Genomic DNA, 27,334 nt, shown 5'->3' with positions numbered 1-27,334 from the left:
ATTATTTATTTATTGCTATTGAATTGTATCAATTCCTTGTATATTTTGGATATTAGGCCCTTATCAAGTATGTGATTTATAAATATTTTCTCTCAGTTCATAGGTTACATTTTCATTTTCTTGATGGCATCCTTTGTTGTGCAGAAGCTTTTTGGTTCTATATAATCCCTTATTTATTCCGGTTTTTGTTGCCTTTGCTTTTGGTGTCAAATCTAATAATTCCTTGCCAAGACCAATGTCAAGGAACTTATACCCTGTGTTTTCTTACAAACATTTCACAGTTTCAGATCAACGTTCAAGACTTTAATCAATTTTGAGTAGATTTTTATGAATGGTTAAGATAAGGGTCCAGTTTCATTCTTTTGCAGGGACTTTCCAGTTTTCCTAACACCATTAGTTGAAAAAAACTGTTCTTTCTTCATTCTATATTCTTACTCTTTTTAAAAAAATTATTAAACATATATACATCAGTTGATTTCTAGGCTATTTTGTTCCAGTGATCTACGTGTCTGTTTTTATGCCAATACCATTCTGTTTTGATAACTATAGTTTTGTAATATGGTGTGAAATCAGGAAGTCTGATGTTCCAGCATTGTTTGTTTTGTTTTGTTTACTCTCACGACTGCTTTGGTCTTTGTGTGTGTGTGTTTGTGTGTGTGTGTGTGTGTGTGTGTGGTTCCTAGAAATTTTAAGATTTTTTTTCTATTTATGTGAAAAATGTAATTAGATTTTTTATAGAGATTACATTGTATCTGTAGATCACTTTGTGCAGTACTGACATACTAACAATATTAATTTTTCCAGTCTATTAACATGGAATATATTTCTCTTTATATGTGTCTTCTTCAATTTCTTTTATCAATATCTTATAGTTTTTAGGGTACAGATCTTTCACATACTTGGTTCAATTTATCTAGGTATTTTTGATACCACTGTAAATGATGTTGTTTTCTTTATTAGTTTTTGATAGTTTATTTTTAGTATGTAAACATGTAACTAACTTTTGTAAACTGATTTTACATCCTGCAACTTTACTGAATTCCTTTAGTTTTCTTTTTTATGAGGTTGAATTTCCCTTGCTATATTACATATTTCTGATTTTTCACCAAATTGTTCTTGCACAAGGAAATCAAATTTCATGTCTCTGAATATAAAATTAGAAATGTAAATTTCTAGGATATAAATTCTTGCATATATATATATGAATGTGGGTATATGTATGTGTGTTTGTCACATGTTAACACATATGTATACCTTATGGGATGAACTGAAACACACTTGCTTTTCATTCAGCAAAAAACTTGAATCTGTGAGCCCAAGTTCCTGAGCAACAGATGATCTTTCATGCTTAAGGAAGAATGAAATATCTGTAGGCACAATAATCCTAGTGCTGCCATTAAACAAGAAATTGAATCAAATTATGTGAACAAAGGAATATACTTTCCTGCTAGATGAGTAGTTTGGGATTTCTTCAGGAAAAAATAATTCTGTGGAGTAAAGAGTGATGACAAGTAAAACCGGTAGCTGGCTTTTCCAACTTTATTTCAGACAGCACCATCAAAATATAAACAGAATAAACTTTATATTAACAAAGGGTTCAGGCCTACAAAAACAAATGTTACATGTCTCAGAAAGGGTCAGAAATCCTAGACTCATATCTCCTGTGATATACACTTCCTGTAGAAGATAATTTGACTACCAGGACCAGTTGGGATTAGTACAAATAGGAGGATGCCTATATGAAATCTGAAAAGGATCAACACATCCAAGTAGGGCCACCTGCAAAGGTCTAAATGAAACTTCACATTCTTACTTACATGGTAAATAAGTAGTCACATAGATTACAAGTACTTGTGTTTTTACTACATTCTGCTTCAGGATGCATTCTTGATCCTTCAATAAAATATATGTTCATACCTCCACTGAAGTCAATAAAAGGTTGGTCTAATAAAAATGGACATAATTTATCTCAGGTAGTACTATCTTGAGTTGCGTCTTTCCCATAGATAAAAGAAGGTATCACTACAACAAATATGCATGCCCTCTCAGAGCCAGTGACTTCAGTTCTAGACTTCATTCCAGTTACCTGTGATGCCAGAAATAAACTTCCCAAATGTTATTGAGTTCACTGTGAGAAACTATTCCATTCTCATTGGTGGGTCAGCTTTTTAAAGGCAAACTCTCCACCAATATGGAGGTGCCTGAGCTTGGCCATGAAATAATTATTTGGTAGGGACAAGGGAGATCCTAGAACTCCAACTGGCAGTGGACTGCAGAAGAGAGGCAAAGATGGAAAAAAAGATGGATGGGTACTAGCTACAGGTGCTACAGGCGTGGCACCACTTGTAATTGCAAATGTCAGAATTCTGCTTGTATTCAGGAAGGGGAAAATATCTTGTTCATTTTCATCAGGCAAAGAGCCAGCAGATAAAAGCAGAGATAAAAAGAACTATAATACCTTCTACATTCCAGTCCTATTATGAGATCGATTTATCAGATATTCCTATTATAAAGTAGGAGATAATTACACACACACACACACACACACACACACGCTAATTACACATGGTTCAGAAAGAAGAGCTTGTCACAAAGTAGGCTAGGAGAGGAGGAAGAAAAGACAAAGCAGAGATAGAACGTAAGAAATGATAATTAAAAGCAGCAGTATGCAGTCATTTTTTGTAATTGTGTCATTTTACATTTCCTAAAAATGACTTTATGTTTAAGATAACACCTTGAATCTCTCTTTAATCTTAAAAGGATCAATTTAGGTAGAGAATGAAGAAAAGTTAGCAGGGGACCAGTCATGAGTGAAATTGACATTGTTAGAATTATGATGACTATGGCTATTTAAGTTCCAAGGAATCCAAAAATTTTGGAAAAACACTGGAATGTACTTATTCAAAAAAATGTTAACTCTTTTAAATCAACCTTTGTTCTGTGGTACATGAGATTAGGGAGGTGTCAAGCCTGCTTTTGTTTAATATTAAAGGGAAGAGAGACCCTGGAAGTCTAGAGGACTGGGACACAAACTGAAGACATCTGGATTATATTAACTGTGTGTGTGTGTGTGTGTGTGTGTGTGTGTGTGTGTGTGGTGATTAAGAGCAAGGACTCTAAAGGCCAACTGTCTAGATTCAAAACTAAAGTCTGTCTCACTGTGTGGTTCAGGCAAGTTCCCTAATTCCTCCATTTCTGATTTTCCCATCTGTAATTATAATGTTATTGACTTTATAGCACTGTGACATAATGAAATGAGCTAATATATGTAATATGCTTATAGCAGTAATATAGTAAGTGCTCAATAAAATTTAGTTGCAGTTATTATTATTGCACTGCATCTTGCTTTTCTCATCTCTAAAATGGAGAGATTAAATTGACAATCATACATTATATTCTGCTTCTAAGACTCTATTATATGATCCTATCATATACATAAATAGAGTTGTATTTTGTATTATTAGTATTCTGAACTACACATAGACAGAAATAATATTTCTTTTAAATTTTTTCTTAATTTTTTGTGAGGAATTTTTTCAATCATAGACCTTGAGGTTTAAATCCTGCATACATGATACTACTTGCTTTTTCCTTCTGAAAACCTAACTTTAGAAAAAGAAGCACCATTTAGAGTGATTCCCCATATTCATGTTTTTAACTGCAGGAAATCAGATTATGTTCTCAGATATGGCACCATAATACACACTGCTCTTAGCTCTCAGTATATTGAGAAAATCAGCTCAAACTGAAACGATGCTGTATTTTTAAAAAGAAATAGTTATTCCTGAAATCAATGCAGTTTTTTCAACTAAAAAATGATGGATTTAACTCTTTACTGATAACAAAAAGACATGGAATTTCAGTTAGATGAAGTGTAATGTCAATGGGAGATCTTTAAGCATGTTGGAGTATCTAAAGAACCTACAAGGAATTCAATATACAATGAATTAAAATTTGAAGAAAAATTCAATTATAAAGGAGTGTCCCATAAAATCAAATAATTTGACACAAGCTTGGAAATTTTCAAAACAATTACACATTTAAATAATAAAGCACAACTATTCTAATACCAAATTTTCAGATACCTTAGGCTTAATAAAGCAGGTTATAAAAAGTGCCTTAACTAGTTAAGTGTGGGTTTAGGCTTATGAAAAGCTATGAGTCTATAATGCTCTTTTTTTGCTCTGTAGATGCTCAATAAATGCTAGCTTACTGACAGAGCATTCTGTTGTGTGACCAATTAGTCCTGCAGGGGATTCAGAATAGCCCATTGTTCATCTATTTCTAATGCTATTCAATCCCTCAAGGCCTGGAAAAAGGCTTGGCCAGTCTATTGGGCTGAGGGGTTAAGCACATCATTAGAGGCTCCCTCCTGTGTTACACATTGGCTTCATCAGAAAACAGATTTAAAGTGATTAATTCATTCCCCAGAAGTGATCTGCTCACCTTCCTCAGGGACAGAGTCAAAATAGCTATTCACAACTAGACCCTATCTAAATAGCACAGATGGCAAGATTTCCTTAATATGCCAGTTGGAAGGGAATATTTGTAACAAGCTAAAAGATCCCACCATGGCCTTTATGGACTATTCAAGCATTTCTAACTTCAAGTGGTATTTTCTAAAAAAGTGAAATGTGTGTTTCAAATTCTGGCAACTACAGGAATAGTTGGGCCATGGAAATAGAGTCAGGGCTTGGGGTCAGGAGACATGTATAGAGTTTATTTCTCTGCCACAGCACTACCAATTTATTGCATGACCTTGGGCAACTCAGTTAACCTTGACTGATATATTATTTACTGAGCAAAATAGTGTTCTAGAAGATATGAAATGTTCATGATGAATTCCATGTATATGCCTATGAGGCATACAAATGAGGGAACTGGGACTTCCTGACTAAATTAAAGGCCAAGCTCTGTCGAGTCCACAGTAAGGAGAATCTGCATACTCTGGAATTAATAAACATGTAAGCATCTGTTAAAGGCTTAGATTTGACCCCTTTCCCTCTATTTACTGCTCAAAGAAGGGAATATAGGAATTCTCATTCAGAGGGTATTGTAGACTTATTTAAATTAATGAATGTTGAAGGATCTAGCCTTTTGTCTGGAACAAAGTATACAATATTTTTTGACTGTGAATCATTCCATCAGAGGCAATGATGCCAATCAAATCCAATGGGACACTCAAGCATAGGTGTAGCTCACAAAAATCTATTCTTGGATCACCTGGGTGGCACAGTTGGTTAAGCATCTGACTCTCGATCTCAGTTCACATCATGAACTCACAGTTTGTGAGTTTGAGTACCACATAGGGCTCTGCACTGATGGTTTGGAGCCTGCTTGGGATTCTGTCTCTCCTCTCTGTCCCTTCCCTGTTTGTGCTCTCTTTCTGTCTCAAAAAAAATAAGCTTAAAAAAAAAAGAAAAGAAAATCTATTATTTTCTCATTGATCATGTTTTGGCCAAAGTAAGTTACATTTTTCCCCTAGAAGTAACAAAAGAAGCCACATAAGGAGACTGTTGGTCTCAATGAAGATCTTGGGCCTTTGAAGAACACGGAGAAGCTAGTCCAGACCCCACATATTAGCTATGAGGCTTTGAGTATGGTAAATCATCTCTTTGAGCCTCAAATTCATTATTGTTGTTACTGCTGTTTTTTTGTTTGTAAATGAAAATAAAAATCTTACTTTGTTGAAGTATAGAGACAATATTAAAACTTGGGCAAAAATAATATAAACCGAGTCAAAAACAAAAACCAAAACTATTTGCATTATATAATCTCAGTCTTCTTTTCTTTATTACTATGTATATCATGGGTGATGTATTATCTTTTCAAGGTTTTAACTGATAAAATCTCTGTGCTATTGATGCCTGTGATGAGGGAGCATAAGGCAGGCTGAGGGCAAAGTGCAAGTTAGCATTACCACCACCACCCCATGTGGAATATATGTGATATTTGTCAGGCACACCTGGCTGCCCAACGACAAAGGAAAGGACAGAAAACAAATGGTTAAACTGATATAGTCTCCATCAGTTTACAAATATCTTAATAAATTACAAGAAAAAGACTATTTTAACAATGGCCTAAACTGCAGAAACCTGTAGAGTCAGTTTCCTGGAGCCCCAACATCATGGCTCCATAGTGATGTGGGAAACAAAGGCAAGAAGGAAATGGCAGGTAAATTTAAATTTCCTTATAACCTGTAGCCCACTGACAATTACTTGAGGCAAATACAGAGTATAACATTTCTCCAGGAACTCCCTACTCTCTTAAAGTTAATGCTTTGCTAGAGGAGAAAACAACTGTAGCTTGACAATAGCTAGGCCTTCTGTAATCTGTGAGCCTTTAGCATATGAAAATCTCTTTGGAAACTTCCCTTTTGACTTTACTTCCCCCAGCCCCATAGTATATAAGGAGCCACTCTATACAACCCCAGTGCAACTCTTTCTGCCTAGGAGTCCTGTCCCTGTGCTTTAATAAAATCACATTTTTCACCAGAGATGTCTTCAAGAAATCTTGGCCATAGGCTCCAAACCCCATGAACCTCATCATCACCTAAAAACTTCATCACCTGGATTCATATCTCCAACCCAGGCCTCTCTCCTGAACTCCAGTATGTAAGAACATCATCAATTAGATATCTAATATAAACATGAGATTTAATATGCCAAATCTCCCCTACAAACATGACTTTCTTACTGTCTTCCTCATCTCTTTTAGTTGCTTGGATCAAGTACCTTGATATCATTTTGATTCTTCTTTCTTTCTTTTTATTTATTTATTTATTTATTTATTTAAATTTTTAAAAACTTTAACCTAAATTCCTATTAGTTAAATACAGTGTAACATTAGTTTCAAGTGTACAATATAGCAATTCAACACTTCTATACCATACTCTGTGCTCATCAGAACAAGTCCACTCCTTAATCTCCATCACCTATTTCTCCCATCCCCCCAAACACTTCCTCTCTGGTAAACATCACATTTTTCTCTATAATTAATAGTCTGTTACTTGGTTTGCCTCTCTCTCTTTGACACTTCTTTCTTTCATAACTTCTGTCTAATCTGTCAGTATATCCTGGTATCTTGATCATACAAAATACATCCAGAAACTTACCTGTTCTTATCTACTCCCCTATTCTACAGTTATATATGCCAATATCACTTCTCTCCGATTTCAATAGCATCATAACTAGTATTCCTCCTTCCTCCTTTACTCAGTACATGCCGTATGTAACATGACAACCAGAAAGCTCAGATACAACCCAAGTCAGGTGGGTCACTCTTGGTTTAAAACCCTCCAATGATTATCTTCTTCACTTAGCACAAGTGAAAGTCCTTAGGGTAGCCTATGAAGCCCTGCCCAATTAAAACTTTCACTTTGCAGAGTTCACCTCCTTCTACCTTCCTCCTCTCCTGCACAATCTCAACCATGATGACCTTACTACACCCTGTTTATGCAATTATGTTCCTGTCTCAGAGCCACTGCAGCTGCTATTCACTCTGTCTGGCAACTCTTCCCCAGGAAATCCTCACAGACTGGCTCCCCAATCACCTTCAAACATTTGATTCAATGTTACCTTTTACTGAAGGCTTTCATGGCTGAATACACACACACACACACACACACACACACACACACATACACTTACATACATATACATATACCACACCCTAGTTCACTTTTCAGCTTTCCAGTTTGGTAAATTTAAATAATTTATTCCAGGATTTATAAGAAATATTAACTCACAAACTGCTGTTAGGAGTATACATTTCCAGGGAGATACACAATTATACAAAAATGCATACATTAAAAGTGGTCAGTGCAGCATTGTTTGAAATGTGAATGAAACTTAAAACAACCTAAACTTCCATTATTAGAAAATTGATTATATAAGTTATATTCAATCAGTAGAGAACTATGATGCATATGTTAAAAGGAACAAAGCAGATATATGTATGCGTATATATATATATATATACGCATACATATATATATATACACACAAATACATACATACTTGGAGATACATTCAGTGGGGAAAAAGCAACTTGTTGAACATACTTATGTTCATTTGTGAGATATACAATATTTGTGCATGTATACGGGGGTGGGTGCATGCTTGTTCAGGCACATAGAATATGTAGCATGATAGTGTATCCCTCTGAGGAAGGAAACTGAGTCAAGACCTTTAATTTTCATTTAATCTCATCTTCACTCTTTTAATATTTTAAATGTACATGTATATTAGTTTTATAAATAAAATTACTTTTCATAAACTTGAGTATGCTTTGGTATCAGCTATACCTCAGCTTTAATTGAGCTTTCTTGATGAATAAGTCACTTAGGGAAAGTAAGTTACATTATCTATGCTTACAATTTTTCATCCATGAAATGAAAGTAGAACATCTATCTCATAAGATTATTGTGAGTATTAAATAAAACAATATATATAGAACGTTTACCAGGCATGTACTATACACTCCACTGATAGAAGTTAATATGTGATTTTTATCAAAAGATGTAGCATCTTAAAAATGAGAAAATACATGCAAAGTACCAATTGGAATGCCTTGAATAGATGCATTTTATCCTTGGCAATAAAAACCCTAATTATTATTATTAATATTATAATATTAATAAAGATGATAATAATAATAATGAAGGAAAGGACACCTTAGTTTTAGGTTACCCAAAGTCATGTGGCTAGTGACAGAACCAGAATTAAAACCAGGGTGTGATTCATTGAGCATGATCAATTCAATGCCTATATCATGAGCACCTAAGACCTTGGTCTTTCCATTATAACATGTTGTCCTCCAAGGGATGAGAACAATATATAACACAGTAAAATAAGACAGCTATCAGTCAATCATTAGGTACAAAATGAATACCAAGAACAAGTGGATGGAGTTCCCAGAAGATGATGGAGTAGGATGATCCTAAGCTCACCTAATCCCATGGATACAACTAGATAACACTCACATCACTGTAAATAATCCAGAAAATGGTCTGAAGGTGGGCAGAATAAACTCCACAACTACAGGTAGAGAAGAGAGATGCTGTGAAGACCTAAATGGACAAGGAACATCCATGGGAGGGAGGGACCCATGATCTCAGGGAAGTAAAAGAAACAAATTGCCACACCAGGAAGTCCACAAAGGAAAGATGAATCTCCGTAACATTTGGCTTTAAAAACTGGAGGGGTAGGGGGTTGCCTGGGCATTTGACTCTTGATAGTGGTATAGGTCATGATCTTGGCATTGTAAGATCTAGCCCTGCTGAGCATGGAGCCTACTTAGGATTCTCTCTCTCTGCCCCTCTGCTGCTCTCTCACACATTCTCTCAAAATAAACAAATAAACACTAAAAAATAAAATAAAATAAAAATAAAAACTAGAAGGGCAAGGCTTCCTAAATTTTTACAACAAATGAGATTTAAGCCAAGGAATTTTTAAACTCAGCAGACTCAGCTCTGGGAGAGCCTGAGGGCAATAGGAACTCAAGTTCCTGCCCTTAAAGACAGCAAGACAAACAAACCTCTGCAATGCAACAGTTTGAAAACAGCCTGGGGCATATGACAGGGAGAGTTAGTTACTAATCTCAGAACAGATCCTGGAGAGATAAAGTTTCCTGAGGGACACATTCAGGAACAAAGGAGCTGGTAGGCAATATTTCCCTCCTTCCATCCCCCAGAATAAACAGAGCCAACTGCCAGAACCAGTGCTCTGTTGACATTTGCTACCAAACTTGCTTACACCAAACCATCCCCCCACACACACTTCAGCAGATCCACCCTTTCCAGTCACACTTGCTTCAGTTTTGGCACTGCTGGTCTCTTCTCCCAGAACATGGCCAAAAACCTTGCTAAAACCACCTCTATTGACCCATGCACTTTGCAGGCCTCAGTCCCAGTGACAGTGGTGGCAGCACCAGCTGTGGGACAGCAGAAGACCAACATGCACCTTCTTAGAATTGCTCCCACACCTGCACACTCACACATTACAGAACTGCACAGGCCAGCCCCAGTTCTGGTGGCACTACCAGCAGTGTTCACTTCCCAAACAGACCAGCACATACCTTATTAACACTGTGCACCCTACCATGGCTGGCCAGTCCTGGCAGTGGCAGAACATCCTTTACCATTTGGTTCAAACCAGAGCCACAGCCTGGCAGTGTGCAAACAGCCACAATAAGGGTCAGCAATACTCCAAACTGACTACTGCCCTGGGGTGAGGAAACGAAAACCACACACCAATCAGACAGCAGTCTCAGCAATAGGTTGAGGGCAGACAGTTGTCTGACTGAAACATCTCAGGTGACAACACAGAGAAAGTGTCCAGCAGTTCAGTGCTACTACATCTCTGGCAAAGGCCTGGGATGACTCAATTCAAGCCCAAGGTGGCCCAGACTGGTTCACTAACACCAAAGACTCATTCACTAAAACCAAAGGTACGAAACACTGTCCACATTGGCAACAAGAGCCACTACAGATGAATAGACTGGAAGAAAAAGTAGGAAAGACACAACAACAAGGCTCTTGCAACACACATAAGCAACACCTGAGAAACACTAGGTTCTAGTGAACAGGGGACACTACTGTAACACACTACAGGAAGTCTTATGAATAATGCCATTACATTATGTTTCTAAGAGCAGCAGACATAAGTGACTTTCCTAACACACAGAAACAAACACACAGAGTTAAGACAAATGAAGAGACAGAGGAATACATCTAAAATGAAAGAACAGGACAAAACTAGAGCAAATGACTTAAGTGAAATGGAGATAAGTAATATGTTTGATAGAGAATTTAAAGTAATGATCATAAAGATACACATTGGACTTGACAAAAAGAGTGGTGGAAATCAGCATGACTCTTAACTAAGAAATAAAAAAAGAACCAGTCAAAGATGAAAACCCAATAACTGATATTAAAAATACAATAGATGGAATAACAGCAAGTTAGAGGAAACAGATAAACAAATTAGCAACCTGGAGGAGAGAGTAATAGAATGTAATAAAGCTCAACAGATGATAGAAAAAAATTATGCAAACAAGAGGAGACTTAAGGAACTAGGTAACTCCATTAAACATAACAATATTGGCATTATAGGGATCTCAGAAGAAGAAGAGAGAGAAAAGGGGGCAGAAAACTTATGTGAATAAATAATAGCTGAAAACTTCTGTAATCTGGGGAAGGAAATAGATATCCAGACCAGGAGGCACAGATATTCCCCCAGAAAATCAACCTAAGGAGGTTTACAAAGCACATAGTAATTAAAATGAAAAAAAAAAGTAGTGACTAAGAGAGAATTTTAAGAGCAGCAAGAGAAAAGAAGACAGTTGCATACAAGGGAAACCTCATAAAGCTCTCAGTGGATTTTTCAGCAGAAATTTTGCAAGCCAGAAGGGAGTGGCATGATCTATTCAAAGTGAAGAAAGGCAAAAGTCTGCAGCCAAGAATACTCCACCCAGCAAGGATATCATTCAGAATAGAAAGAGAGATAAGGAGTTTCCCAGACAAACAAAAATTAAGAGTTCATAACCACTAAACTAGTCCTAGAAGGAATGTAAAGGGGATTCTTTGAGTGGAAAGGAAAGATGATAAGTGAAAGTATGAAAAGTAGGAAACACAAAAGCAGTACAAATAAATATATCAGTAAAAATCAGTCAATGGGCCCACAAAATGAAAGGGTATAAATTATGACACCATATACCTAAAGCTGTGGGCAGAAGAGCAGTAAAGATTGGGTTCAAACTTAAGCGACCATCAACTTAATATAGACTGCTGTATGCAGAAGATGTTATATACAAATCTAATGGGGAGAATCTGGGTGGCTCAGTTGGCTGAGTGTCTGACTCTTGATTTCAGCTCAGGTCATGATCCCATGACCCTGGGATTGAGCCCTACTTCAGGTTCCGTGCTGAGCTTGGAGACTGCTTGGGGTTCTCTCTCGTTCCCTCCCCTTTCTCTCTCATTCTCTCTCTCTCTCATTTTCTTAAAAAAAAAACACGCTAATTGTAACCACAAATCAAAACTAGAAATAGATATACAAAAAATAAAGAGAAGAGAAAGGACTCCAAATACATCACTAAAGAATACCAGAAAACCATGAGACAGCAAGAGAAGAATCCAAGAAACAAAATATAACCACACACCACAAAAATAACCACAAAACAAGAAAGAAAATGCCAATAAATACATATCTATCAATAATTACTTTGAAAGAAACAGACTAACCACTCCAATCAAAAGACATAGGTTGATGAAATGGATAAAAAAACAAGACACATCTATATGCTGCTTACAAGAAACTCATTCAGATCTAGCAATACATGAAGTTAAAAGGGAGGGGCCACAGAAACATTTATCATGCAAATGGATGTCAAAAGAAAGCTGGGGTAGCAATATTATATTAGACTAATATAGATATTAAAACAAAGACTGTAACAAGAGACAGAGAAGTATACTATATAATCATTAGGGGTACACTCCATCAAGAAGATATAACAATTGTAAATATGCCCCCTACATGAAACACCAAATACATAAAACATTTAGTAAGAAAAATAAAGTAAGTAACTGATAGTATTACAATAATAGTAAGGGACTTTTAACACCCTGCTTATATCAATGAACAGATCATCTATATGGAAAATCAACAAGGAAACAATGATTTTGACTGATACACTGGGAGAGATGGATTTAACATATATATTCAGAATATTTTATCCTAAAAGAGCAGAGTACACTTTCTTTTCAAGTGCACATGGAATATTTTCCAGAATAGGTCACATATTAGGACAAAAAGCAAATCTCAACAAATTAAAAAAAGATAAGTCATGCCATGCATTGTTTCTGAACACAAAGCTTTGAAACTAGAAATCAACCACATGAAAAAAATCTAGAAAAACCACAAATACACGGAGGTTAAATACCGTGCTACTACACAATGCATGCATCAACCAAGAAATCAAAGAAGAAGTAAAAATTACATGGAGACAAATAAAAAGGAAACACAACAGTTCCAAAATTTGGGGCATGAAGCAAAAGCAGTTCTAAGACAGACATTTACAACAACACAAGCCTACCTCAAGAAGCAAGAAAAATATTAAACAACCTAAGCTTATACCTAAAGGACCTAGAAAAAGTAAAACAAACAAAACCAAAAAACAGCAGAAGTAAGGAAATAATAAAGATTAGAACAGAAATAAATGATATAGAAATTAAGGAACCCAAGAGCTGAATCTCTGAAATGACCCACAAAATGAGCAAATCTCTAGTTAGATCCACTAAACAAACAAACAAACAAACAAACAAACAAACAAAAATAGTGAAAGAGGGACTCAAACAAAATCAGAAATGAAAGAGGATAAATAACAACCAACACCACTGAATAAGAAAAAATTGTAAGAGAATATTATGAAAAATTACGTGCTAACAAATGGGACAACCTAGAAGAAATGGATACATTTCAAGGCACATTTAACCCACCAAAACTAAAACAGGATGAAATAGAAAATTTGAACAGATTTAGAACCAGCAAGGAAATTTAATAGGTAATCAAAACCTCCCAAAAAAACAAAAGTCTAGGACCAGATGGCTTCACATGCAAATTCTATCCATCATTTAAAGAAGAGTTAAGAGGGGCGCCTGGGTGGCTCAGTCGGTTAGGCGGCCGACTTCGGCTCAGGTCATGATCTCGCGGTCCGTGGGTTCGAGCCCCGCGTCAGGCTCTGTGCTGACAGCTCGGAGCCTGGAGCCTGTTTCAGATTCTGTGTTTCCCTCCCTCTGACCCTCCCCTGTTCATGCTCTGTCTCTCTCTGTCTCAAAAATAAATAAATATTTAAAAAAAATAAAGGAGAGTTAAGACCTATTCTTTTAAAACTATTCCAAAAAATAGAAGAGGAAGGAAAACTTCCAAAATCACTCTATGAGGCCAGCATTACACTGATATCAAAACCAGAAAAGACACCACAAATAAAGAAAACTACAGGCCAATATCCATGAAAAGCATAGCAGCAAAAATCTCCAACAAAATATTAGTAAACGAAATCCAACAACATGAAAAAATTATTCACCATGATCAACTAGGAATTATTCCTGGGATGCAAGAGTGGTTCAACATTCACAAATCAACCAATGTGATACACCACATCAATAAAAGAAATGGCAAAAAACATGATCATTTCAATAGAGACAGAAAAAGCATTTGGCAAACTGCAACATCCGTTCATGATAAAAACCCTTAACAAAGTAGGTTTAGAGGAAGGGACTATACCTCAACATAATAAAAGCTTTGTACGAAAAACACACAACTAATATCATATTCAATGGGAAGAAAATGAGAGCTTTTCCCCTAAGGTCAAGAACAAGACAGTGTGTCCATTCTCACCATTTTTATTCAGTACAGTACTAGAAGTCTTAGCCTCAGCAACCAGACAACAAAAAGAAATAAAAGGCATCTGAATTGGCAAAGAAGAAGTAAAACTTTCACTATTTTCAGATTATATGATACTATATATATAAAATCCTAAAGACTGTACCCAAAACTACTAGAACTGATAAATGAATTAAGTAAGGTTGCAGGATATGAAATCAATGTACAGAAATATATTGTATTACTATACACTAGCAATGAAGCAGGAGAAAGAGAAATTAAGAAAACAATTCCATTTAAGGGTGCCTGGATGGCTCAGTGGGTTAAGCGACCGACTTCCACTCAGGTCATGATCTTGAGGTTCACAGGTTGGAGCCCTGAATCAGGCTCTGTGCTGATAGCTCAGAGCCTGGAACCTGCCTTGGATTCTGTGTCTCCCTTTCTCTTGGGCCTCCCCCACTCATGCCCTGTCTCTCTCTTACTCTCTCTTAAAAATAAATAAACACTTTTAAAAAAGGAAGAAAACAATCCTATTTACAATTACACACACACACAAAAACAGTAAAAAGCAAACAAACAAACAAACAAACAAAACTAAGAATAAACTTAACCAAGGAGGCAAAAGACCTGTACTCTGAAAACTATAAAACATTAATGAAAGAAATTGAAGATGACACAAACAAATGGAAACATATCCCATACTCATGGATTGGAAGAAGAAATATTGTTAAAATGCCCATACTATCCAAAGCAATTAAATGCAAACCCTATCAAAATACCAATAGCATTTTTCATAGCACTAACACAGTCTTAAAATGTGGATGGAACTTCAAAAATACCCCTGAGGAACCAAAGCAATCTAGAAAAAAAATAGTGAAAGTTTTACTTCTTCTTTGCCAATTCAGATGCCTGGAGGCATCATAATTCCAGACTTTAAATTATTTATTTATTTGTTTGTTATAAGTTTATTTATTTTGAGAGAGACAGAGACAGCACCAGTGGGGGTGGGGCAGAGAGAGAGGGAGATGAGAATCCCAAGCAAGTTCTGCACCATCAGCAGGAAGCCCAATGTGGGGCTGGAACTCACAAACCCTGACATCATTACCTGAGCTGAAACCGAGTCGACCACTTAACTGACTGAGCCACCCAGGCACCCCAAGACTTTAAGTTATATTACATAGCTGGGAATTTAACCAAAAAATACAAAAACACTAATTCGAAGTGATACATGCATCCCTATGTTTATAGCAGCATTATTGACAATAGCCAAGATACGGAAGCAGCCCAAGTGTCCATTGACTAATGAATGAATAAAGAAGTAGTATATACATACAATGGAATATTATTCAGTCATAAGAAGGAATGAAATCTTTCCATTTGCAACAACATGGATAGATCTGGAGAGTATAATGTATGTGAAATAAGCCAGTCAGAGAATGACAAATGTCATATTATTTCACTCATATGTGGAATTTAAGAAACAAAACAAATGAACAAAGGAAAAAGGAAAAAAAAAAAAGAGAGAGAGAGAGACCAAAGAACAGACTCTTAACTATAGAGAAGAAACTGAGGTTTACCAGAGGGGAGGGGAGTGAGGGATAAGTGAAATAGGTGAACTGGATTTAAAAGTACACTTACCATGGTGACCACTAAGTATGATATGGAACTGTTGAATCACTATATTGTACACTAAGAGCAAATATAACACTGTATATTAACTACACTGCAATAAAACTTTTTTTTTTAAAAAAAAGAACAAGTGGCCTAGGTGTTTCAGGAAGAGAAATGTTAAATGTTCAAAAGCAGAGATAAAAATGTGATAATGTTTAGATACACCTGGTAAGTAAGAACAAGTCTTCATATTAGGGAGGATTCCCAGCATGCCAAGAATAAAAGATCCATTCCCCAAACTGCCTGCAGTCCTGCAGTGACCTCATGAAAGACCCAGAAAAGTGTCTAGTAGCAGCAAACCACGTCTGATCCCTATAAACTAGCTTATGTCATATTTTGGTTGGTTTTCAATGATTTCAGAATAGCTCATTATTATGTAACAGCTTACTTCAACCCAATAATACAACATGACTTTGAAAAACTAACAACCACCTCTCTGTCACAAGATTGTATTATTTTGTCTTTGTATGGATATTTTCTCCACTGTCTATGAACATCTGAAGGGCAGTGTCTTATTTTCCAAGTAGTCACAGAACCTAGTAATGCTTAGGATATAGCGCATACAAACTAAATGTTTAATTGATGAATTGATGAACAAACTGATGAATGAGTAACAAGATTTGCAAAGGCAAACAAGAAAATAGAGTAAGCAAAGGTTATAATTATGTTTGTTAAATGAAGTGAAGACATAAAGTATCCACGGTTGGAAACAAATGTTTGTAGGATAATGTTTATGTTAGTGGATATCTTTCACACGTATTAAAGAGTTAGTGGAGGGTTTTTATGGAAAAAGAATGAGTAAGCCTGCTTCAGAATGATAAAGGAGACCCAGGGATAGCATCTGTGGCAGACATGCTTTACTCAAGTAATTTAAAGCGTAGAACTAAGACAATGTTTCTAGGATGAGCATTTTCATGTAAGAAGAATATACAACTTGGCTAACTGTCAGTACTTATCATCTCTTTGCCTCCTCCATTATTCCCGCAAAATAGGAAACTGAAATGGTAGGCTATCTCCTCTGAGACTAAGAAAGAAAAATCTAACTCCATGTCTACCACAGCAGTTCTTGTAGGACAGGATTATACTAACAGGGTCATTATGTGGGAGTGGGGTAGAGAACGTTCATAGCAGAACAGCAATACGTATCCAAATGGAATGCTGTGAGAATTTATCAGAGATTTCTCCAATTAGAATTGGAGCCTTGGAGCTTAGCTCTGAATCCACCTGCCAGGGAGTAGTATCAGTACTAGTTAAATAAATGATTGAGTTGTCCTAAACACTCCTGATATGCAGAGTTTAAGACATGTTCAGACTTTAACCCAAGGTAGCTGATGTTGAATAAACAAACTCTTGATTGTTATCACAAATATCAGCACACACTACTGTATCACCTGTCCAGAGCAAACAGAAATGTTCCAAATTGTTACTGACTTCATGTTATTACTATTTGTATATTGAACATAAAGTGATGTAAACATTAAACTAACACATATGAATGTCATTTCTATATTTTTTAGCCTCTCTACTATGAACACACGAGCCATATATCCACATATTTCCTCAGATGGCTTTCTGCAGTTAATTCAATGTAAGAAATTTTGAGTTGTGTTAATCTTCCAACAGAGCTATCTTAGCCTACTTAGAATTATTGTTGAGATCTATATATCCATCATGCAAAAGTGTATAAATTCATCAAATATTCATGATCATAAAAACCCTCATACTGTATATGTGGGATTAGACATTGAGAAAGTCAGATCCCATGGGTTTTTAGTGTTAACATTTCCATTTAAGAGGAAACATGATATTACACTTTATTTTTTTTTATTTTTTTAACGTTTATTTATTTTTGAGACAGAGAGAGACAGAGCATGAATGGGGGAGGGTCAGAGAGATCGGAAGACACAGAATGGAAACAGGCTCCAGGCTCTGAGCAGTCAGCACAGAGCCCCACGCGGGGCTCGAACCTATGGACCACGAGATCATGACCCGAGCCGAAGTCGGACGCTCAACCGACTGAGCCACCCAGGCGCCCCCATGATATTACACTTTAAATAACTTAGAAATTTGCAGTGCTTCTCTTCAGGTTGAGATAGCATTATCTTTTGTCAAAAGAGCCTTCTTTTAAGTGGATACTTTTTGAAGAAGATAATATTTAAAGTTTCATATATTTTACTTTACAGAATTTTGGTTAAGAAAGATTGAATTTAGGTTGTGGATAAAATAGACTGATAAATCTGATCACAAAAATCCAAAATAAGTGCATAAACAAACTAAAATAAAACAAAACAAGATACAAAACAAAGCAAAAATAAAAACTCGCACTTCAAAACAAATAGTACATGTAAATAAAAAGAGAATAATAAAAAATTACAACTGATATTATAAGGGGTTAATTTCTCTAATGTACAATGAACTCTACAAATTGAGAAAAGGAAGAACCCATAGAAAAACAGGCAGAGATCAGAACAAATAATTTTCCAGAAAAGGTAGACAATGTTTGCAATCATTTAAGAAAGATATGCAGTCTCTGTTAAAATTTTAATGCAAACTAAAATGAAATAAAATGTCTTATCTATCAGAATCACAAAAATGTCAATGAATATTTGATAATGTAGAATGTTTGCTTGGCTGAAGGAAAACAGACACTTTCATTTCTGGTGATATTGCAAATGTTAAAATTCCTATGAAAGGTATCTTTCAAAATTACAAATGAATTTACTCTTTGACCCAGTGATTACACTCCAGGGAATCTATCCTAAATGTATATCTACAAAAGTACAAAATAACATTTGCACAAGGTTATCATGGCAGCACTGTTTATAATAATGAAATGTTAAAATTTCATAAAGATTATATTTTTGTAAGAAACTACTTAAAATACAGCATTCCTTGACAGTCTGACAGATAGAACATTATCTGCAAATATGGAAATTATTAATGGATTGGTCCTTCTGTTTAAGTCTGTAAATATTGTGAGGCCAACAAGTGTTATGTCATTTTATAAATATTCCTATTATCCTGAATCAAATCACATATATGATCATTACTTCTAGTTTGATAAATATATCCATGTGTACATTCACTGTTGTATGTTTGGCTGGTAAGAGTGGTTTGTTTTTTCTACTTACATAAAAATAGAAGTTCTGAATACATGAATATACAACTGAAGTTCTCTATACACTTATATGGAAAGTCCTGAAGGAGCTGCAAGAATATTCAGGTCAATATAGTAAGCTTCTATTTGCATAAAGCAGTAGAATATAAGAAAACATATTCATGTTTGCATAATATGCATAAACAAAACTAAAAACATACATTCAAAAGTAATAAAGGTCATTTTTTGGGGGTGTATGAGGTATAACAAGATGGGCAGAGATAAGAATGGAAACAAGTGTTTTCAAAATATATCTTCTTATATAGTTTTCCATATAGGAAACATGCAACTATTATCTATTTAAAAACAGATTAACTTCAAAAGCTACAATATAATGTACATTTTAAAGGAAAACAGAAAGCACCTACTTCCTATAAGTTAAGTTAATTTCACACATCAGTTCTTCTCCGAATCAAGATTTTCTATTACGGTATTTTTTATTACAGATTAATCTGTCGGCCAGATAGAACATTATCTGAAAATATAGAAATTATTAATGGATTGGTTCTTCTGTTTAAATCTGTAAATATTGTGAAGCCAACAAGTGTTATATCATTTTATAAATATTCCTATTATCCTGAATCAAATCACATATATGATCATTATTTCTAGGTCAATAATTATACGAATGTGTGCATTCACTGTTGTATGTTTGGCTGGTAAGAGTGATTTGTTTTTCTATTTAATTCTATAAAGTACTTTTAAATTGTCTGCAATAGAACTATATTAATTTTATAATCAGAATATAAATAATAGTTACTCTCAAGATTTTATTTCATTGCCAACAAACCCAGTTCAAAGAAAGACATCTAATATATGGCAAGTGCATTTAAGATGAGTGTAAATGTTATTTGGATTGAGATGTATTGAACTTCAGCTCTCATGTGGTGCAGGAGGTGGCACACTTTCCTAACAACTTTGAGAAGCTAACCCATCTCTACTAGCACAGTTAAAACACTGGATTGTTTCTAAAGTCAGGGAGATTTCCCAGAAACAAGTAATACTCAGGGCCCACCAGTCAAGAATGAATTCTGAGTCCACTATTGTACTCTTTGCTAATGATATAGACTGCCCATTTCCTTAACAAGCTGGGTTTGTTCATTGGAAAATGTAACAAATAATTTCAAGGTTATGTCACTCTTGGCAAGCACAGTAACGCTAGTGGAAAAAGGAAGTTTTCAGAGCAAGGCAAAGACTGAAGTCTTGTTTGGAATCACTAGCTGACAAAGCCTGCAGTAGAACCATATTGTTCAAATTCACAGGACTCTCTGATACTCACAGATATGGAATGCCAATTGGCTTTTAAAATAATATAAGTTAAAGCAGATTAATTTGTTCAAATTAAGCTTCTACCAGTAAGGAATTAGCTTTGTAACATACATTTTAGTTACTGTGTCTTTCCTTTAAATGTTTGCTGGTAAAGACTACATTGTCCTTGCTTCTAATCACAGCCAACTTTTAATTATTCAAGAGATGGTTATTTGCACAAACTTGACTTCTGAATTTCCTTCCTCTTGTCCACTTTTCTAATTTTATTGTATATTAGTCTTTATTACATAAGCAAAGAAAGGAAATTGAGGTAAAATAATTAGTTTGTTACAGGCCACTTTTATGTTAAGTGTGCTATTCCCTGACCATGGATAATTGCTAGTGCTTTTAGGTCAAATTTTATGATTAAACCTATTGAAAAGTTTTTTGTGTGTATGTGGATAAGGGAAAGAAGAACAGTCATGCATCGAGTTGAGCCATTCCATTCTGCCCTCACTTTTGTCTGAATTCACTTGGTGACACTGAATGAGTTGTGTGTCTCATTGTCCCCTTATGTTTTGAGAGGATAGTTGTCCCACTGACTCTTTAAAATCACTGTGAGAAAAGAATTGGGGACGAGAATTTCAAATGCCTATGAAATACAGAAATTCCCTAAAGAAAGTATAACCTTGTCCACAGCTACCAGCCAATTAGCTATGCATGTAAATATTGAATTGCCTAGAGCCTAAAACATTCAATTTTGCTAAGATTCTATTGGGGGGTATTATTCTGACAGATAAAAATCACATTGTAATCAACTCTTTGTCCAAAATATGATTCAATGTGCTTTAGAATACAACCAGAGCTAGGGAATTATAATTTTTGGAGCATTGTTTCTGTTCCTAGCATATTCTGTAATTTGACCATTGTTGCTTTAATTACAATGGTACCTGCCAATAACATTTGGCTAGAAAGATGTTCTAAATCTATACTCTTAAAGGAATATATGACCTCCATGGCTAAAAGGAGCCATCAAATACATGAGTTTGAGAAAAGAAATAAATAGGTTCGTTTAAAAGTTTACTTTTAGTGGAAGAAGAAGGGATATTAACTTCCTTTTTGTATTCTTTCTGGAAAGGGAGAAGGTATATATGTATCTAGAAAGTGAAAAAGTTACTATCTTTGTTTTTCTGTTTTATATGTTCTCAGTCTTCCTTATGCAATAAGATATCTTGACTCCAATAGTGAAAACTGATGACCACCCAGTATGGAGGTAGGTTGATGGCCTCATTACAACACTGAAACCTTATCCATATTGTTTCCAAAAAAAGAGAGCTTATAGAAAGGAGCTAAAGAAAACCTGGTAAGTTTCTTTTTTTTTTTTTTTTTGTTTTTGTTTTTTTCCACTAAAGGTCCATTATCTATGAAGCAGTTTGAGGTATACTAAACAATAAATCCTGTCTCCTCACAATATGTGTATTTACCAATACTCTTACTTCCTAAGTGAGTATTGTAGTGAACATTTTAGAGAAAATTTAGCTATGTTTATCTGATTAGATTTCTTATTGGAATACATTAGCTAAGCACTTATTTAGGAAATCAGCTGGCTTGGTAATTGGATAATGGCTTTCATTGGTAATCCATAAGTTTTTAGAAATATTTTATAGCTTCTGGAGAAGGAGGAGGAAAAAGGAAATCAAGTGGGGAGATAATAACAGCAAAAAAAGTTCTATCTATATAACTGCATAATCTTATTTTAATAGTGTTAAACTTTGAAACAATAAAACCTTAGAAAAATAGAAGGTAAATAAGACAGTAATGCAAAATGAGCTGAAGAAATATGCCAAAACCTTCTTAAACATATACTTCACTTCTGGCTTGTGAAATATTTGATATACTTCTATTATATCTTATATTCCATATTAAAATTCTGATAAACTAATACATAGTTTACATTTGAAGTAAAACTCAAACCTGAATAAGCTTTCTATGCTTCCTCATTTTCCCAGACTATGAAGTGGGGATACTGAAATATACCTTTGCTAGAATTAAGAAAAATGTGACATGAATGTAAAGTAGTAGCAAAAAAAGTATTTTATATGTTAACCTTCTTGTAATGAATTATGAAATAATACAGGCCCCTTTAGGTGGGTGTTTTTCATCAAAGTGATTTCATATTTTCTATTTCTGTCTTTTCCTCTTTATTGTTATTATTACTTGAGGATTATGCATTTAGGCTAAGCAAAGAACATATTTTAATCAGACTGCAATTTTTTTTCAAATTACTCTTCAGTTTATAAATATGAAAATAAAAGTCAATATGCATGACATAGACCCTAGATATATATATTTTTTAAATAGGCTATCCCATATGCAACTCTGTGAGTTATGTTATGATATATAAAAAGGAGGAGCCTTGAAATTCAGACATAGGACATGGCAGCCAGGCTTACAACTGAACAGACATTTGAAATAAGATCATTTTAAGAAAATTAAGGACTATGACTGTTAGAGTTTTTGTTTCCTATCTATACGGTGTGCATTTACTACTTCTGCTCTTTCCAATCATCACAAGCTGAGACCTGAGCACAGACACATGGCATTATGTGGCTGCAGCCAAATCACTCACCTATCTGAGCCTTATTTTCTCACACTAGAATGAGAACATTAAAATAGATGATCCTAGGGGTGCCTGGGGGCTCAGTCAGTTAAGCGTCTGACTTCGGCTCAGGTCATGAACTCGCGGTTTGTGAGTTCGAGTCCCATGTAGGGCTCTCTGCTGATAGCTCAGAGGCTGGAGCCTGGTTTAGATTCTGTGTCTCCCTCTCTCTCTGCCCCTCCCCCACTCATGCTCTGTCTCTCTCTGTCTCAGAAATAAACATTAAAAACAATTTTGTAAATAATAAAATCAAATAGATGATCCTAAAATAATTTTTTAATTCCAAATAAATTTAGCCTATACCATAGAAAGTCAGGGCAAAAGAACAAATATAAAAATGAGATAAGTTATGGGGTGTCTGAGTGGCTCAGTCAGTTAAACATGAGACTCTTTACTTCGGCTCAAGTCATGATCCCAGGGTCATGGGATTGAGAGCCCTGAATCTCTCTCCTTCTGCCCCTCTCCCTTGTTTGTGCTCTCTCTCCCTCTAAATAAAAGAAAAGAGTGAGAGAGAAAGAAAGAGACAGTTTCTTTGATGAGTATACAAAAACCTATAAATTTGAATAAGTGCTATTTTTAAAGTAATACTAATGCTAATAATAATAAATTGTCCAGACTTAAGTAGTGCTAACCATATGCCAGATACTATCTTTCTATATACACTCATATTAATCTTCATAAAAACCCTATGTGGTTGACAAACATATAGAACACAGAAAGGTTAAGTCACTTGAAGAGTTTTGTAAATAGTTAAGTGGCAGAGCAGAGAGTTAACCCCAGGCAGTCACATGCAAGTAAGTGCATCAATCCTGGTTCTCCTGCCTATCTTAGTTGGCTTCCTATACAGTTCTACCCATCTCAGCATCTGTTTTTCCAAGATGAATTGAACCATGTTTCTGGTATACTTTCTTCCCTACTTTGCTTTTAGCCTTACCAGAAGGTAATACCAGAAGGTATGATATGTTCTATTTCATATCTGTATCTTTAAAAATGAGAATAATAATAATAATTACTACTAAGTTTATTGTTAGGATTTCATGCAGATTAAGCCTTAGTGGAATGCCTAGTAAATAAATAGTGCTAGAAACATTTTAGCTATCTCTGATTCTGCCCATTCAGAGCAAAATTTTCCATAATTTTAGAGATGCAGAAATTTATTACAACCTAAGATATGTCCTTTGGTGTTTAAATTATAACCATTGTTTTCAGTCAACAAATTTTCTTGAGGATCTGGACCCTGTGAAAAAGGGGAGCATAAGGCATATCCTTGGTGTCTTGGTGACAATCATATTAAAAGTCAATTATGGTAAATGCTTTAAATATTATGAGAGATATAAGAACAAATGTCTAGGCAGTAGAGAGTAGATTGTTTCTTAAGGTGTAGAAACCATACTTCTGAAGCTAGTCATACATGAATAAAATCCTGTCAAACTGACTTTAGCAATTTTATACCAGTGAAGTCTCAGCTTTTTCATTAATAAATGTATGCTTTGTATATTCAAGATAATAAATGTTATTTTCATATTATAGGCAAGCCCTCCTGTCATTAATCTTTCCTGTTTTAAGAACCCTTTGATATATGTCCTAGAAAATCTGTGAATGACCCATAACAGAAAGGGTCCCTAAAATATGAGAGATGAGAAAGAAGTTACTAAAACGCTATGTTGTTTAACTATGGCTAACTTTTCCATTGGACTCTTGCTGGAAGCTATTTCTCACTGTCTAAAATTAATACTGCTTTGTCAACAGTATTGAGGCTCATAATATTGAGACCTGGAATTCTGGGAGAATCTAAGAGATATGTTGGTCCATCTGAAAGTTGGTTATTGGTGATATGGATCAGTGTAACTAATGGAACCAGTGATTTCAAAAATAAGTTATCAGCAGTAAAGTCATTGGTGCTACCAAAGAACCCCAAAACTTGGAATTTGACAAGAAGGTCACTGCCCCCGGGCTCTGATGTTGGTAATAAAAGTCATATGACCCAGAGTGTATGGCAAATCACAACAGGAGGGAAAAATATTAAACAGCAAAGAAGAATAGAGACCATGAAACAAGTGCAGTAGTAGCAGAAATAGCAACAATATAGAGAGTAGAGAAAATTTATGGTGAAACATTAAATTCTAGCTCTGTAACAGTTGAATACTGAACTTACAGAAATCATTAAGACAACCTAATGGAAAAACGGGCAAATGAGTTAATCAGGCATATGACAGAAAAGAACATCCCAATGACCAATAAACATATGAATGGATTCTCAACATCATTAGTCATCAGAAACATACACATTAATACTAGAGTGAAATACCATTACATACTCAGCAGAATGAGTAAAATTACAACAAAACAAAACCTGACAATACCAAATATTGGTGAATCTTCATGGAAGCTCCATCATAACATTTGAAAACAACTCAACTGTCTATCACTAGGATGTATGAAAACTGTACAGTATAAAATTAATATATAGAATAATATATAGAACTACTGCACAGGTACAAGAAAGAATGAACAACACAGATGGATTACACACAACATGGATGGATTTCAAAAATTATACTGGGTGAAAGAAGCCGAACAAGTAAAAAGTGCTTATCATATGATTCCTTTTTTTTTTACCTGTAATATTTTATTTTATTTTTTAAATATGAAATTTATTGTCAAATTGGTTTCCATACAACACCCAGTGCTCATCCCAACAGGTGCCCTCCTCAATGCCCATCACCCATTTTCCCTTCCCTCCCACCCCCCATCAACCATAAGAGACTCTTAAAAACTGAAAAGTGCTTATCATATGATTCCATTGATATAAATTTTAACAATAGGTAAAATTATTTCATGGGACTAAGAGTCAGAATAGCAGTTACTATTAGGGAGTGCTAATGGAATAGAGCACAAAAAGAGCCTTCTGGGGTGCTGGGCATGTTTTATATATTAATTCAAAAATAATTACAAGGGTTCTTACAAGTGTCACATAGGGGTAAAAATATATTGAGATGTACATCTAAGACTGTGCACCTTACCTTATGTATATTATGCCTTACAGACTTAAAAAAAAAAAACAAAAACAAAAGCAATTTTAATCAAGATGTCACTACTGCCAACCAGCAGAGAAAAACATGAAACTCAATGAAAGGAAAACTCATAAAAGGATTGAGCTGTGTTGAAGTTTAATCTAGACGCATGCAGTTAATAAGTGGTCCCACTGCTTAGTGAGAAAGTATTGAACGAAGCCACATATATTTCATACATGTAATAATTAATTATACATTTGTCTAAGATTAATAGTTTTGCCTATAAGTTTTGGCTCATTTCAACTGATTGATTTTCTTTTTTTAAAACTCTAAGTTAAAGAACTCTACTCAGGTCATTTAAACTTAGCTTTGATGATTCATTTGATAATTTCTAAATAGAAGCATCATGTTTCTAATTGTTTACATTTCCAATTTTTGTGGTAATTCTTTCAATTAAAAAATGTAAACGTTGTTGAAATTCCTTAAGTAACTAAATATGTTAAGCTCTTCCGGAGATAAAAACCAAATGACCAAATTCTGCCCCTAAAATGCTAACTGGCAATGATGACTATTAGGTACCTTCAGATGATCTAGGCAGGTTAGGTCCACAAGGCACATTGCGAGGTCATAAGTCAGTAATTTTGCCACCACTTCCCTCTCCATGGTGTAACACTTATTAGGGGCTTTTTTTCTTTTAGTAAGGAGTTTTTTACTAGACGCTTATTCTTATGGAGAATCAAAACCATCCTTTTTTTGATATCCTATTCTCCTCAGTTTCTAGCACAGCTATATCTTATGGTTTCCTCACTTAGCCTCAATCCAGACATTATTTTAAACATCTTACAATGATATAGCCATAAATATATAGATGAACTTGTTGATTTCTCAAAGGAGACTGAGAAGAAAAAAATGAGGGTGAGCATGTAAAATTAAGTCAACATGAGATTTAAAAGGCAAGTCCTAAAATGCTATGTACTTTACAGGGACTGCACTTAAATCTAACTCTCAGATCTCTAGCAAACAATTCTGATGCTTGGGCATATTGCTAGTGCTCAATAAACACTGAATATTGCTGAAAGAAAATAAGGATATAGACATCATAAGTACAACGTGGAAATCTACACCTAGATTCTTTTCCCTTTCTGTGGGGACTTTTGATTTCTCTTTCTGTAGCTTATTTTTATTTGTAAGCTTAAACTGTCCT

The 27,334-nt window shown here is 35.0% G+C and overlaps 1 pseudogene; it reads left to right on the top strand.

Moving 5' to 3' along the window:
* Positions 1-10,101: 10,101 nt before the first annotated feature.
* Positions 10,102-27,334, top strand: part of LOC106980815 (7-methylguanosine phosphate-specific 5'-nucleotidase-like) — a 32,033-nt pseudogene continuing 14,800 nt past the window's right edge.

This window comes from Acinonyx jubatus, chromosome B4 (genome assembly GCF_027475565.1).
Source record: "Acinonyx jubatus isolate Ajub_Pintada_27869175 chromosome B4, VMU_Ajub_asm_v1.0, whole genome shotgun sequence".
NCBI lineage: Eukaryota > Metazoa > Chordata > Mammalia > Carnivora > Felidae > Acinonyx > Acinonyx jubatus.
The sequence above is the reverse complement of the archived record's forward strand: the minus strand, read 5'-3'. Positions and strand labels throughout refer to the sequence as shown.